We start from the raw sequence: 17,765 nt of genomic DNA on the forward strand, positions 1-17,765 counted from the left end.
GTCTAAAGAATACTGATGTCATATGAAACATGTGTATGCTGTCAATTCAATAGTGAATAATTTTTTGGGTTCATATATTTGTAAATCTGACTCTGAATGAGTCAGTGCCTCACCAGCCATGAACCTCACCGCACGTCACTGGTATGAATGTAAGTGGGAAATTACAAAAAGGCAACGCTTTAAATTGTGGCGCTGAGGGCAGCGCATTAAAAAGTTTGCAACCAGTACAAGAAGTAAGTCTGGAGCCTTGTTATTTGCAGTTGATTTAAGAATATACATTTTAAAATTAGCTATTAAACTTGCTGGTTTGTTTTACCTTCTCCAATTAGCCTCTACATTTATCCTTTCTCAGATACTTGTGGCCTTATACTTCAATGGTAAAACAAGGTAAATGCATTGCAACAATGAAACTAATAGTGTTTTTCCACTACATGCTCCCTTGCCTCGCCTTGGCATGGCACATGGTTTGGTTGGTTTTCCATTACAATATAGTACCTCCTCAACGTGCATGAAACTGCTGTGACTTCATTTTATATGCGATACACACAAACTAGCGACTTGTAAAGCAGTTATTTTCAGTAAACGGAATCATTAGGATCTGTTAATTTAAAAGATTTGGACAGGTACCAGGTAATATCGCTAATGGAATAGCAAAATAACCATGCCGAGGCGAGTCGAGGCGAGGTGGGATCATGTAGTGGAAAGGTGCCACAATACAACAAATTCCCATTGGCTTTACAAAAGGGCCTTTGAATAGAAGTGTAAGCATCTTTTTTGTAATGGTGTTAATACTACATATCCTCACCACACGCAGTGATTATTAGGTGCAACAAAGGTTTCCATGTCAACACCGTTAGGATAGACTTCCCATCTCAAGACAGGCTCTGAAACATCAGCAGTCCAAAATGAGGAATGTAGTTCATGCCACAAATGGGGGTTAATGTACTTTATATGTACGGTGTGTTCTGTTCTTGACAACATGCTGACAGGAAAATGGCTTCTCACCTCCTCAGTGGTTTGTGCTACAATTTAGAAACAAAGTCAAACAAGGCAAATGGTTGGGGGACAAAGGGATAGAAAAGACCTGAAAGTCTGTCTCGCTGTCTTAGTGATTCTCCCTCTCTTCCTCTCAGTGTGTGTGTTTACTGTCTTTGCTATATGGAAAGCAGTCAGATCAGATAATCTCTTTCACTGGCTCCTCTCCTGTTTCTCACATTATCATCCATTATCCCTCCATCTCTCCACTCCTCCTTTCAGTCCCTTTGTCGTTTGTGCCTGTCCCCCCCTTTCTGTCTGCCCGGCTGACTCTGTCTTAGAAAAACTCTGTTGCACAACAATATCTCCCGTGTGTGCGCGCTGCTGCTCTCACTCCTTTACATGCACACCTATTTACTACCTATTTTTTTTTTGTCTTTCTCCCTCTGTCTCTTACACATACATGCACACACACATGCACACATACTCCCCCGTGCCTCTCAGTAGGAAACAATGCACAGGAATGGGTGTGCGGGGTGTGGAAGGAGGTAAAATTGCTTTTCAGAGATGTCAGGGACATCCTGTTACACACACACACAGACACACACAATGAGGATGTTGGCTGGACAATGGATAGTTCTCAGGGGTGTTAGTGTGGAAAGGGGCCCTACCATACCTTGTCTTCCACCCGCGCTCCCTACACAGTATTCTGCCTTTTCATTTGTTAATGTCTAGCCAGCTGCAGATGTCTAGTTTTGTAACAGTGTGTACTGTTTTGATAACATCTACTCTCTGCTTGATAGTAGTAAGTATTAAGATCCCTGTAACATGACTCAGCATCCATCTGAAATTGATTAAGGGCAACAGAGGAGCAGACCTCTTCTGCAGATTATTCTGCGAGTGTGTGAATACGGGGCAGGTGTACGAGTGTATGAATGAGTCTTTGTGTGCTCTGTATGGGCAAGTAAAGCAGAAACACAGTGATGGGAAATGTTCAGAGAGAGGGGGAAATACAGAGAAATTAAATGAATGCTAATACAATGAATTGTTTCTTATATCTCATTGATCAACCACATCAGCCAAATGCAAGTGAGAAAAATTGAGACAATTACAGAGAATTGTGGGATATAATTGTTTTCTTAGGCTTTTGCTGCAGCTGCTGAATTGGCTCTATGATTAGCTCCCAGCACAACACAGCCTGCCATGAAAGCAAAAAAGCAAAAGAAGGTATCAGGTGCAGCCCATCGGACCAAAGGGATAGTGACCCACGCCAAGAGTGTTACTATAATGACCTCACCAGTGTGAATCTTGTCCATTAGTAAAATAATGCAGTCTCCTCTGTCACCGTTTTGGCCAGAGCTCATGATGCTCGCTCGTGGCTATCACAAGCCCACACGTGTGTAAGTTGCAGGGGCTGCAGTTCAGTGTTGGCTTTGGCAACATGTGTCAATTGCTAATGCATTGCATGCATTTAATAAAATCACATTTCACAAATTATGAACGGAAATATGTTACACATATTACACAAACAGTAATCACTCCTCTATTTAACATTGAAACAAAATGAAACTTGATGCAAAAGGCTGGACTCACTGTGTAGAACACGAGGTCGGACACAAAGTATGTTTTACATCATTCAGAATGTGCAAAATCGGAACAAGTTTGGTAAATATTTTAAGTTGCAAATAAAGTGACTTCTAATTTTTTTTTTTAATTAGAAGAATTACCCTTCACTGTTAGAGTTATCTTTTCTAATTTAAGAAATGACATGCATTATTATTGCATTAATAGACCTGTTTTAAATCTCACACTCATGAAGATGAATGAAGCAGGAGAGCAAGGAATGGAGTGAACACGGAGAAGAAGAGAGAGGGAGACAGGAGAGGACCAGTGCCCTGTGCTATTGTCCTATCTGTAAATTGCTGGAGGGAAAGAATAAAGAAAACTTGTGGGCTGTGGCATATCACATGTCCATCTCACTCTCCCAGACTCTTAGCTTTACCATTCGCTCACACACTCTGAGAGATTGGTGACTCCATTTTGATTGGCCCACCATATTACACACACACACACATACAGTTCACACTCATCCCCTCTTTATTTGTCATTCTTGACCTTTTGCCACAATCATCCTCCCTAACTAACTCCCTCAAGACCCAAGCAGATGGAGCAGATGGGAGACAGGCCTATAGGTGCAGGAAGAGAAGAATGATGAATGGAGGGAGGAGGAGACCCTAGAATACCCCTCAGGTAAGGAGGTCACTGCAAGGCCACTACACCCCACACCTGTCCTTTGGTGCCAGGGAGGGGTGGATGGAGAGGGATGGTGGGGTGTGGGTGTATTTGTGTGTGTGTGACACATCTGTCCCCTGGGGAAGTTGCCTTTAGAGGACTCAGGAATGAGCAGAAAGGACAGGTGAGGAAGATGATATAGAAACACAGTTGTCCTCTGACCTTTGACTGTGTGTCTTTTTGTAACTTTGGAGGCAAAGAGTTTTGATCGTGAATGATGAAACATTTTCTGTCAGCCTTCAAATGTGCACTGGCCAAACCACCATATTTGAGTTGGAAATCCCCTTTTGTTTGGCTCTACAATGTAACACATGCAGAGGGTCATAGGTCTCCATCAGTTATCATGAGATGTTTTGTCTCCTTGGAATTATTCAATAAATGGGCCTTGAAAACGGGCCTCTTCTCTTCTTTTCTTTTCTCTTCTCTTTCTGTGCTGCTCTCTTTAAAAACTTTTGTGGTATGAGTTTTCCCATGTATACCTAAGGGGACATTTGTAGCTTCCAGGAACAGTCTATTAAAATCTCTCTCACTCTCTCTCTATCCCTCCCCCCTCTCTCTCTCTCTCTCTCTCTCTCAATGCGTTTACAAGCATGTTAAAAGTAAATTTCGGACTAAGGCAATAATTCGGTTTTCTTAATGTCACGTTAGTCCGACTGAAATCAAACTAGTCTTAGTCAGACTAACATACCTGGATACTGTCATTCATAGTCCGGTTACTCATGCACGTATGCGCTTACTGGGACTGGCGTTCTGTGCATGCACCCAAATGTCCTCCCCAGTCTTTGACCCGGAAGTAGAAGAAGACGACATAAACTGCAGTACTGTTGCCGGAAAAGAACAAACAACACAATGGCATTGGCGAGAACGTAAGCTACGGAGAACATGCACTTTTTGGACTGAAGAAGAAGACATTTACAGCACTATTCATCCCGCTGTTCGCTGGTTATTTTTCTGTGGCGTAAAGGTCAACAGGAAACTGATTAAATACGCACTAGGTTCTAGAGAGATACAGCACCACCTAAGGAGGCGGAGTCAGGTGTGCAGTACACGGCCAATAAATCGATTTTCTCCTCCGCATGTATGCTCAGACTCGGCACGTTGTCCGATTGCCTGTCTCTTGCTCCAGTGAAGGTAGAGATTAAATGTAGAGACGTTTTCTGATAGTTAAGTATTGCAACACAAATGCAACATTGCTTTGGAGACTCTACCTGCTTTAATGTGAGCTGTTTGAGGATTACTACCTTCCTATCTGGTCTTTCTTTGAGCATCAGTATAGGTCTTTGTCATGCTAATCCTGTAATTCTAGGAACTCTATTAACATGCCTGGATCAGACCCTATACACACAAGGACACCTACCTCTGAGTTGATTAGTTGGACCTCTTGTTCTGCTGGCATTACATGTGTTTGATGAGAAAAGCTCCTACAAACTGCAGGGTGTGTACGTGTGTGTGTCCTCTCTGTGTGACAGATACAAAGCCCTCTCATGGAACATCTTTCCCTGCTTTAATCCACTCTTCTTCACCAGCCCCTTTGACAACTCTAATCCATTCTCCCGGATTTTCCATGTCAAGAATATTTGTGTTCGTCCCCTGATAAACTAGTTTTGCATTTCTTCAGAAAAACTGTTGAAACTTAAAAATTCCCATCAAGGGTCATTTCTTTTTTTTCTTTTTTTAACATCCTTCTAGGGCCTATATTAAATTACTTTACACATCTCTCTCCTCTGTAATGCAAGAATTGCTTTGCCAAACATCTGGTGTCAGTTGGTGGTGATGATATTCGGAATCAGAATTATTTACTGTCACTTCTTAATACACATTTATTCCCCAGCCTCTTAAAATGTCCTCACTTTGCCAAAATGTCCTCACTCCGTACTGTTTATATGATTTTTGGTCCTCACAAAGCCACACATCCAAGAACACACACACACACACACACACACACACACACACACATATGTCAGTACCATTAAAAGTACAGAGTTTGGAATCCAACCCTATAAATGACTATTTGGTATTTCTATATCTTTTAAGCATGTTGAACTCACACTTTGAGACCATTTTAAGTTTATCCCAGGCCACTTGTCCACTTGTTTTTGTCTTTTATCTCTCCTGTGTTTGAACAGTGAGAAGCAAGTGTTGTTTGTGTCTTTTTCTCTGCTCTCTTATCCCATTTCTGTCTTTCCTTTCTTTGACAGCTCTTGCCCATGGTGCATAACCTCAGCTCTCCTAAGTCATGAAGATTTTGTTTGTCGCATTTTCATGAATGAGTTGCAAAGTAGAACACAATTCCCTGTGTCTCGCACATAAAAGCTGTTTTGTCTCTTTTATTCTAAAGGGGTATGGATCAAGTTTCCAAAAAACTTGATCCATACTTGTCATCTGTCCTTACAATAGAATTACAATATACAGCACAGGATAATGAGCACGCGTTCACCCCAATGGCTATTCACACTGTCACTACTGGACGAATACCATGTCTTTCATACGTGACCCAGAAGACCAAACATCCTATATTGGCACTTTTCCACTAAACTGTTCTAGCACGACTTGACACGGCTCGACTCTACTCAGTTTGGTATCATTTTCCATTAATAAAATATTTTAGTGGAAAAGCGCTATGAGTTCATATATGGGTAAAATCCTGCTGTAACATTTTTTTCATACTATGTATTCCACTTGACAGACGGCCTTAACACTGTGGTGTATTTATCAACAGCTACAAACTCCTATTTTACTCTATTTGACTTGTTATCCAAAGGTTACCATAGTAACCTGTTTATCCTCTCATACTGCAGTGAAGTAGTGACAGACAGTTGCTAAACCCAGGGATCAAGTAGATCTGAGAACAAAGACGAGTGTTTACACCAATAGCTTTCCACTGGACAGACTTTGTGTGTCTGAATTCAACTCCCATACTCCCAGACTCCCAGACTCCGTATGAAGCATAGGTGAACCCAGCCGGGGTCTGCCAGTGATTTGATTTTGCTCTGCAGCCACCTAAAAACAGCTGTCTTTTGATTCGACTGTTGCTTCCATTCTAAGTGACTTGAAGTTGAAAGAAGCAGTTATTTTTTTCCTGTGCAGGACATTAGATGTTTGTTTCTCAGGTTCTTCGGTCATAATGATTTGTCGATTTGTATTTTATTCCGCGTCCTGGATACTTGGAGCCATGAGGTGAAGGAAACAGCAGAAGCTGTGGGTTTTACATGCAGGCACATGGTCAGGTAATGGTTTTGGGGGTGTTAATATCACACAGTCACATTTGATGGAAGCCAAAATTGTGAGCCATAGACCAGCTACCCATTTCAATTTATTAGACATGTGGAGCTGATGTCTTGGCTCCATCAATTGTGACGTAAAATGTGTCACTCTGTGCTCGGCATGCGAATATCGCCAGGCGACACGAAAGCAAAACTCAGCTGTGCTGAGAATCACAGTGAGACTCGTGTGGAGCTGATAGGCGTGATCAGTACTGTGTGAACTCATTTGACAATGGTTTGATTGTGAAAGACATGTTTTTATATTTAAAAGTTGCACACCACAGCTTTCGTTTCTTCAGCAACACCCTAGCCTTTCTCAATTGCTGTTGCATTTAGGCTAATTGTAGCTTTTCTTTGTTTGATCCCAGACCTCAACATCAGGAACCAAAAGTGGCAGACATTCCTCGATAAGCGTGCGTCCCACTTTGCCACAGAAATATGTTGTAAGAAATTAATGTTCTGCTTGATTTACCCTCCCCACCAATACTGAAATCTCCCAACTGATAAAATCCCCAAAGTGTACAGGGTCAGTCTGTCTCCGTCTTATTTATATCGAGAGTGTATTTGTGTACGAGTGTGTAGGCAGGAATTCAGTGCATGAATGTGGGAGTATAATCCCTCATAAAAACATTAAATGACCCAGCCAAACTAAACAAGCACAGTAGAAATGCATGTGTGTGTGTGTATTTGTTTGCACACATGAAGGGTGTATTAGTTTCCCAATTAGGTCTCCTGGGAATGATTAGGCTGCTGGTGAGACCTCAGGAATCCATGGGTCATGGGTCACCACTACTCCTCTCACTCCCCCACCACACACACACACATTCCTTACCCCAATAACTCAAAGTTTTATCAGTTAAAACACAAAGTCAAACACTCACTACTAGTCTCAGAATGTAAGAGTGGTTACTGTTTCCATAGTGACCATTCAGCCCTCACTGTGACAACATACAGTGTTCAAAAGAAGGATCAGGAGGCAGGTCGAGGGGGTCCTGGGCCTGTTTAGGGTGAGTCAGTTGATTTGGGGTGAAATTGTTGGAAAGGATGATTGAAGAGGAGACGGGAGCAGTGGCAACCGGTCATGACATCACCCATGAGAATCTGAACTCCCATTTCGAAGCCTCCATAAACGTGATTTGGCTAGCGCCATGTTGACATTTTGCAACTGGAGGTTCACAGACTACGTCAACTGCAACCAGGATGAACATCTTTAGACGTGGTCTGTGTTCCAGTGGCTTTGAAACAGGGGGAGGTCTTTTCAGGACCAGTCATTTGTCCAAAAGTTCTGCCTCTGATAAACAACTGATTCTGAAAGAACTAGTCATGCACTTTATAACGTTCCAGTGCACTTTTCAGTCATGACATATAAATAGAACAGTACATGTTTGACCATTTCTTTTAAGACATTTTCAGAGGAAGCAGAGCCTCTGATCTGTATGATTCACACACTCAAAGTGGCATCAGTTGCCAGACCACCTGCACAATTTGCCACATACAACAAGTAGGTACATGATGCATTTTATTTATTTTAACTAGTTTTCCAAAGAAAATGAAATCCTGGCCCTTTTGTAGCGGGAATACCACCTACCTGTGTATCATGTAGACTACACCACTAATTGTACCATGTGGTTGTATGAGTTACAGTTCCCTTTCTATCACTTCAAAGCAGTCTGAGAATGATTGATTCTCCTTTGACTTTTGGAATAAACAAGGCATTTTGTTGCCCAGAGAACTACTAGTCACCGGATAAGTTCTCTTTTTTTAAACCATTCTCTGTAAACCCTAGAGATGGTTACGTATTAAGATCCTAGAACAGCAGTTTCTGATAACAGCCAGTCAGCCACAAACAACCATGCCATGTTCTGAGTCACATTCCCCTCCCATTCGATACTCAGTTTAAACGTCAGCAGGTCATCTTGACCATGTCAACATGCCCACATGCAACGAGTTGCTGCCATGTGATTTACTGATTAGATATTTGTATTAACATGGAGTGGAACAGGTGTACCTAAAGAAGTGGCCAGTGAGTCTATGTCTCTGCTGCACCCTGCATAGATTTATGATTTAGCTCTATAATTCAGTTTTACTATGTATAATATACTGACTATTTTAGTATGAATGATAAGCACAGGTTTTTGTCTATAATATATGTATAATATAATTGTACAATAAGTTGTACTGTTCCATTTGATATATGTAGCGTATGTGTGTGTGTGTGTGTGTGTGTATGTACAAGTCTGTAGAAGCCCTAAAGTGAAGTGAAGTCATGGTTGTCATGACTGATGTTGGAGTTGTATTAGGAGCGGTGTTGAGTTTTTTCTGCCCATGTTAGAGAGCATCTGAAAGAGATTTGTCCTTTTAATCTCTGGGCTATGAGAAAACATTCAAGGCAACAAAGGTCGGCCTCTATGGAGACAAGTTAAAAATAAATCAGTGCTGATGAAGGAGCGACAGCCTCGCTCCCTTACACAAGTTGTCCTCGAGCAGTCCTCGAGTCCTTGTGCTGAGTGGTAAATTATATCCTTTTCCCTTTAAAGAGAACATCAGTTTAAGTAACTCCTGTCTGTCTAATCTTTCACACTGACATTTGCTTTCACCGAGTGTTGATGATGTACGATTGTTTTTAGACATGATGTCATGGTTGGTCTGCTTATTACTCGTTTACCCAAAAACAAAGTCTGACAGAAAAAAGCTGTGCTTTTTTAACAGTTAAAGTTACATACAAATGCACTGTTTTTTAATCATTTTATTTTCATTGCCACATAAATGGCAATGTAACTAAATCTAAGTCACACAGGAGTGAACAAATGAAAAAAAAATCCTGCCTTTCTTGCACATTTGGAGTCAGATAACATAACAGGATGCATATATCTTTCTATCACGGCTGGGTGAACCCTGCACTCTGGTTTCTCCAACTCCTTACCAGCTGAACTAATGGGGACAATTTCCTGTAGCGCTCCGTCCCTTGCCATTATAAAACCGCGGCTGCGGGCCTTACACAATCTAAAATATATGCGTTTCTGAACAGCATTGTAACTTGTAATCTGCTTTCACTTTATATCAAACCTTTAGGGGTGGGGGAGATATTTTTATTCATACTGATCAATAATTCCATGATAACCTTTCACCATAATGTTAATCAAGTGACATGAGAGAGAACGAGAGTTCTGTACTTTCTTTTCTCAAATTATTTCTATTTAACAACCTGGGACACTGTACAATCAATTTCTCTACTGCATCTTGAAGCCAAGTCTAAAGTATAGTGGTTTACAATGCACACTATTCAGCGCTTTGCATTTCTTTGCAGCTTTTGGATGAATTTCCTAAATTCAGTCATCATAATGTGAATGTGGATTTAGGGATAGAGGTGTGAACACACATCACTAAACAACTGCTAATAAATCTAATAAATAACCATCAGAGTGGATCTGCAACACACAGTCTGTGCCATATTTCAACTTAGAATTTTTGTTTTACAGAAAAAAGAAAATGGAAATACAATTCAATTTTTATGTGTTCTTCCTTGAGCCACACATTCACACAATTTTCTCTGAAAAAAAACAAAAAACTATTAGTTCTATTAAGTTTAGGCTAAAAAAAAGAGGCATATCCATTGATTGATAATGTTCAGAATAAATGTAAACAAGTTGTGTTTTTAAACTTCTTTATGCACAGAAAATGACAAACACACAATTTCACACATCTGAAGTATATCAAACAAATGGCACCTTTCCACTATACAGTTGTAGGGTGACGTGGGTGAAGATACTGTGACATCGTTCTATCCGTGACACAAACACACAAACTAGTGACGAGCAAAGCAGTTGGTGTCATAAGGATGACTTTAACTGTCGCCAGTCTGTCCGGAGTATGATGGGGTGGTTGTTATTGCACCTCATGATTGGCTGAGGCCAGAGGCTTACCTGGCCAAGGTGTCTGCAATGTGTGAAAGATGAGAGGCTTTTAATGGCTTACATTTCACTCACATGCAGGAAAATGTCATTTACGACTAACAGCATTAGAGATTAGCATAGGGATAAAAAAATCAAGATTGCATTGTGCGCACACGCACACGCACACACACACACACACACACACACATACACATACTCTCTTTTCCTGTGCAGCCTGAGGGAGGCGAGGGGGTAGAGAGAGGAGTTGGAGGGGGAAGAGGAGGATGAGACGAGCCTCCCTTACTTTAACCTGCAGGTTAAAGTATCCCCCTCATCTCCTTAGTTCATCCTTCCCTTGTTCCTCCTCTTACTCCTACTCCTAAGGATACGTAATCTAATACACGAAAGTTAATACAGGTGTAGGTCATAGTATTTTATCGTGTGTCTGTCATGGGCAGCCGCTGAATTTAAAAAAAACGTTTCAAATAATAATTACATTTATTACCATTTCTATCTAATATAATAAATGGCCAAAGTTGCAATGTTTGGCCATTTATTATACTAGATATAACTTGGTGTTTAGTAGAGTAACTGCAGAGATTTGTGTGATAATGAACAATGACTGCACAAAAGCCCAGTTTCCAACACGTGGCGCACTTTGGTTCAGTATGATGTCATACAGTGTGCCATTTTTTGCGTTTCCATTTTCAAATATTGAGAAGTGTATCAAAATGATCAATCGGTACCATCCCAGTTTTTGGCACCCTTTCGTTGGAGTCCCAAGCACACGAGGATCATCACTTACGTGCGATGGAAGGGAAGAGAGCGGTGCGTTTCGTGCAGCCACACAAAGCTTGTCTTCTTCTCGTGATAAACTGCCAAGAAGACAGAACACAGTTATGGATGTATTCCGTTGCTGCTCTTCATTTACTGTGTACCATTCGTCTTCTTTGTGGGATATATTGTGTGCTACACCGTGTTGATGTCTGTGGAAAGAGAAGATGTTAAATTATTTCTCTATGGGTGTCACTGTAAATGTCTATATAAAAGAGTTTGAGTAACTGTTTTATGATGCTTTAAATTTCCCTCTTAGGCTTGGCTATTATGTGTGACTCCTTGTGGCCTTTCCCCCCGGCCCCCTGCAGTGTTGCTGTGTTGCCAGATCTAACCATTTGACTTGGTGAGTACAATATTATCATGACTGATAGAAATAAGAGTAGGTTCTAAAAAAACTGGAATTCGATTTGAATGCCACGACTTTGCAAGTTGAGATGTAACACAAGTGGAAGGCGATACTAGTGCAGTGATGTGGGTAGATATGGATCACGTTATGCATCACAAATTCCATCATGACTTATTCAGATTTATTGCTGTCCAAATAAAACTTGTGGCAAATGTGACATGTGGATTCAGTGCTAAAAGAACTGAAGGTTGGAAACAAAAGGACGACCTTAGTAGTGAGTGAGTAGTTTTTGTTGGATCACCTACAGCATATAGAAACAGTGGTGCAAAAATGAGGCAAAAGATTGTGCGTTTTGGGATAAAAGAGAAAGCAAAGCAAAGGAAAAAAGAGAAAAGGATAGAGTTAGAGAAAGATGAGAGGAGCAGAGAGTCATCTGTGGTTCCCATGGCCCAGAGAATGAGCTGCTTGTGCTTCCATGGTTTGTGTGTGTGTGTGTCATGAGAGTCCCCCAGAGCACTGAGACCAAAGGGGTCTCACCGTGACACCTATTATCCCCCCGAAACATGACACACCACCAGAGAGAGTGGCAGAAGGAGAGACGGGGGGTGGGAGCACAATTCACTTGTTTCTCCCTCCGTTATATAGAGACTGTGTGTGTGTGTGTGTCAATGTGTGCGAATGCTTCTACATGTACACACAGACACTGGTGTGGCATTGCTGTTCTGCCGTAAATGGTTAAATGAAGAAGTTGACTGCACTCTGACAAACATAGAAACATATGCACAGAGTTCATGCACACGTTGTATAAGAAATGGATGGATGGGAGTGATGTATGAGGAGCGAAAACAATGTAAAAGAAAAGGAACTTGATCTTTGAACTGTTGTTGACCCTTCTGTTTGCTCACATCACTGACCTAGCATCGTGAAAAGGATGGGATCGTCTGAATTTGTTTTGCTTGTTAGTTGTAATTTCAATAATCCAGTTCTACTCATCCTCTCGGATTAGATCAAACCGTACTCAAATTTCAGTCGCCTGATTGCATAGCATTATTGGGGCGACGGTAGCTCAGTGGTAGAGCGAGTCATCTTTCAACTTGGGCAAGTCCCTGGGCAAGACACTTAACCCCACGCTGCAGCGTGGGAATGAGTGATAGAAAATGCGCTGCACATACAGTAGATGCGCTGTATGAAAGTGTCAGTGGATGGATCTGAACGGGTGGCAAAACTGTCGTGTGAAGCAGCTTTGAGTTGCCATCAAGACAGAACATTTACCATTATCCCTGATTTGCCCTGCATTTGCCCTCGTTGTTATGGGTTTGTAGTACAGGCAGAGTGAGCTCACTCTGGAACAGCGGTCAGAAAACACTCGGCACAATTCTGACAGAGATGCTATAGAAGTTGTCAAGAGGTGGGAGTGTGCGATGCTCAGGTTGTCAGCCTGCTGGAAGGCTGGTTGAAGACAATGTGTGTGTGAGTGTTTGGGCGGGGTGGGTGTGCAGTTGATAAGTGGAGGTTGTTTGGAGGGGGTTTGACTCGAGACATTTTAAACCCCAGATCCTTTCTTTCTATAGGCCTTATCGGGTTTCCCAAAGGCTGCCAGCAATGAAAAAAATACGGAGTCGAAAAGAGAGGTAGCGCTGCGGTTGCATGGTTAAGAGAAGAGGAGGGGGGTATAGTGCGAGAGGGGAATGGGGAAAGAAAGAAGGAGGCGTGGAGAGTAAGAGGGGGGTGGAGGTAGAGATGGTAAAGAGAAATAATTTAGGAGAAGGAGAGGAATGTAAAAGGAGAAGAGGACAGGAGGGCAAATGAGGATGAGATAAAGTGAGGATGTATAAAATACAAAGACACAGAGAAAGAAGGGAGGGGAGAGGATATAGAACATTTTTGGCTCATGTCTGAAAGTCAAAGTGGCCCCCGTCCCTCTGTCTCTTCTTCTCTTTTTACGCCTTTCTTTCTCTGGGAGCCGTCAAAATAATGGATTGTCACGCTAAATGGCCGGATACAAGAGGGCAAAAGGGTTGCCTGAGCGGGTGAGCGGGGAAGGAGGGGGTAATTGTTGGAGGCATGGGGGGAGGAAGGGAGTTTGGAGGGAGGCATAGAGAGGGACCAGTTGGGAAATGCTTCCAAGTCAATTTATTCTCTATTAAGGGGTGCCACCAAAAACAACACGAAGAGCTGATTATCATTCGGATTCTGTGTTCAGCTTTTCAACAGCTTGACTTGAAAAAACATAGCAGTAACTCCAGAGGAACCTGCGTTTTCAATGTCTGGGAAAAGACAGGTTTGTTTTCTGGGTATGTTTGATATTCAACAATGCATTTGCAGTGGTTTGGCCCATTCACTGGGATGATGCAACATCCTCATACCTCATATACCAGTGTTACAGATTGTTTGAAAAAAAACAAACCCGAATACTTCTTTTCTTTGGCTTTGTCTTGGGACTATGATTTGGCAGCCCTCTGGAATATTTTTCAACACATGAAAATGTGTCTTGGATGTTGTAGTGTTTTCAAAGGATTTTTTCCGGGCCCAGTAATATGTAATTTAATTGTGAAATTGCAAAGCTTCTGGTTATTATTGGCGCTGAGTGCAAAATAGAGACAAATTACACAGCATAAGCTATCTTCATCATTGAGATGTTTACACAGAGATTGTCTTGTCTGTTCTTTGTACACTTTTTATTAATAGCTGTTCTATTGTTGCATATGGGTTCCTCTGTTGCCTCACACAGCGTTCCTTCACATGATAACATGCAGAAAACCAAGACAACCAATCTCAACACCCCTGCAGATATTTTGTACACAGAGCAATTTGGGAGAAGCCGAATGGGGATGATCATTAAAAGAATTTCTCCTCCCTGTTCTTGTATCTTTTCTCTCCTTCATCTCACCTGAGAGGCTCCAAATCAATGCAGCTCCTCGATGTATATTTGATGTATCCCAACATCCAAACCCCAAGACATTGCTGTTGGTATTCCGTCTGACAATACAAGATCAATAACTTACAATAAATTCATTGCCGGGAGGAGAGACGTGTGCTTTTTATGTGTGGACATGTAGGTTTTTTCTGTGTATTTGGAGAGAAAATGAGAAATTCCCAAACAAAAGGCAACATACAGTGAAGTTACACGGGATGAGATCAGCCATGTTAAAGACATGCAGGTGTTGTAGTTGTAACTGTTTACCGTTACTGTGACTCATTCAAGTAACAATATAGATTTTCTTGTTGTTGTTTTTTCTGGCCAACATCATCACAGAGATGTCCGCCTCGTAATCGCTCAGCATCTGATTTAGTGGAAAGGCATGCGGTTCATATTTTTCGTTTCTCCGACGTGCTCTCACACATGAAAGGTATGAAAACAAATGGGGGAATGTTGGGGAAAGGAGACAAAAAAAAATCCATAAAATAACACAGTATGATGAAGTAATGGAAAGTTGCATGCATATATATTTCCAAATAAAGCTTGGACATGATGGGGGGAAATTAGTTTCCAAAACAAAGGGTCTGACAGACTGACTGCTGTTCAAAGAGTGTTGTTTCGATGGGAGATGCCATAACATCTAGTAAACATCACTGCACTTAAAAATATTGGCCTTTTCAGCGAATTAATTTAATAGCGCGCACTATTTGCCCAGAATCAGTGGGAAGAGGCACAGAGCACGAAAAAGTGAACAGGACTGTAAAGCTAAAGGAGAGATTCTCCTCCTCCTCCTCACACATTAAAGAAAATAGTGGCTGAGAACATGTGAAACAAATGACTGGGGGTAAAGAATTATGGAGTAAAGCCTTTAAACAGTTTTTGTCCGTTTTCCATTCAGCATTTTTTAGGTATGTCTAAAAATGTGGCCTGATGATGCACCAGAGCCACTGTTACCGTAACTCCTCAAAAGCTATACGATATAAGAACCCTTTGCACGCTCTGTCAGCGAATTACCCATTCATTTGTCAGTGACTGAAACTTCCTGAAACTGATTTGATGATACCAGAGCATTGACATTAATATTCATATATATTAATATCAGCGACATTCATTGACTTTGGTCCCCACTCAAGCTCGCACACGTGTGAGTAAGATATCTTCTTGTTTTCTTGTTCACAGACGTTGTGCAAGTTTTTGTGGCTTTTTTGTGTGTGTGTGTGTGTTTGGTGGTTTCTTTTCCCCTTTCTCTGTGAATGTACATCTTTCTCAGCTATTTTCTGATGAAACAGGAAGGTGAGTCTGACCATGTCCCGAGGTGACACCCTTTAACAATGTCTATTCTTCTTCCAGAGATTAGTCTCACTGGAACTGTTGGGAGAGTTGGCCAAGCATGTGCTGCATCCACCCGGTGCTCTCTTCTGTTGTGCTCTGAGAAAGATGAGGTGTTGCAATACCTTTATAGTAGATTGATGGTTCTTGAAGGCCTCTTGGTGATTTGAAATTCAACCGTACATGGTCTCTGTGCACGATTTCAAACTCAGATACTTCTTTTTTGTATTGGCAGTTATTCAAGTACGCATTGGTTTGACTGTGTAGTGGCTCCAAAGCAGACCAAAGTCCTCATCAAGTAAAGGTTAGTTCAGACAAAGTCTATGTTTGGACAAAACTCCATGCAGAACAATCCACAGAGGGAGCATTAATCTAATGAGAGTCTTTCCTTCTCTTTCCCACCACTCTGGACCCCATGTCTGGCTCAGCACCTGGTGATTTTTTTTTTTTTTTGTTTTTTTACAGACTTTACTGTTGCTGATTGGGAGCCTGACCAACAGCATCATTTTGAATGGGGACAGCAGCACAAAAAAAAGTTTTCCTTGATTCCACTTCAAACCAATTTCTAGCCTTTTCAACAATATCGATTGATCTATGCCAGTGAAAACATGGTTCACTCCGAGGTCAGGAGAGCTTTGTGAAACATTTGTTCATCTGATATGTATTTTTATTTGAAACTTAAATGTTTCTATCAATCTCTCCACGTATGAGTTTACATACTATATTTCCATGACAACTGCAATAATGACAGCTGGTGCAAAGAAACACCAGGAAAAGCAGGAGAGTAGAGAGCTTTAATCTCTTTAGGTTTTACTTAAAAATGTAAATATAACAGGATGAGTGTAGTAAACAAATTGTACTACTACTGTAGCTATCTATAACCATGGGTGTAGGGAAGAAGAATAGAGAGGAAATTTTGATTCTGAAAAAAGACTATGTTGTTATTTAAATAAAAAGGGTGAAACAAACTAAATGTTAACAGTGGATGTCCAAACCATACAATCTCAGCATCACTCTGTTTTAGTCACTTGAAGTGAAAATGATGATGATGATGAGGCCCGAGGCTTTTTCTGAGGATGAGGAACAGAAAGCTTTGTTGGGTGCTTTTCTGTCCTTGTGGTTGGTGTCCTGCATGAGGAGGTTTCCCCCCATCTGCATAAACAATGTAATTAATAGTTTTGATGTTTGAAAACGAGTAGGCAGAAGTATACACTTATATAAACCTACCACATTCCTGTTACACACAACTCTGCACAACTACTTTAACCCATCACCAAATATTTGCACATTTACAGTATTTTATACAATATTCTTAATGTCCTCAGTACAACACAACTTTAAACACGACCATTTCCGTCACCGTCCTGGATTAAACCGCTGTTCTTCATCCTTATCTTCATTGAAAATGTGTATTTATATATTAGTTTGAATAGAATTATGTTTTTACTTTATAAAAAGTTTACTTTATACCTTTTGTCTATCTGAAAACAATGTGAAGTAAATTATTTCTTGCTTTGAATATTATTTGCGGCTGTTTTAATCTGAACCAGATCCCGAAATTACGTATTACTGAATGCAGTGTGTGTCACAGAGGCACGTATGTCTCCATATGTGCGTGGACACATTCAAGAAGAGAATGCCAACCAAATTAAGGGTGCACATGCATCCGTGTAGTCATGCAAACACATGCTTGTGCCCTACAAACAAGTGCCCATTCCCTGTCAGTCTGTTTGCCAAGCGTACTCCCTCAGTTCTCCTTAGACACACACACATTAATGGAAGGGAGGGTTTGTGCCCGTCCTGTCCTCTCTGGTCTATTTCTGAGGCGACAAGAAAATGATCAAAGCTATGAGCAGACTCCAGGAATGACCTTCTAACTGTCTCAGGTGTCTCTTATTACAAACATGCAA

The sequence above is a fragment of the Solea solea genome, chromosome 7 (assembly GCF_958295425.1).
Source record: "Solea solea chromosome 7, fSolSol10.1, whole genome shotgun sequence".
Taxonomy (NCBI): Eukaryota; Metazoa; Chordata; class Actinopteri; order Pleuronectiformes; family Soleidae; genus Solea; species Solea solea.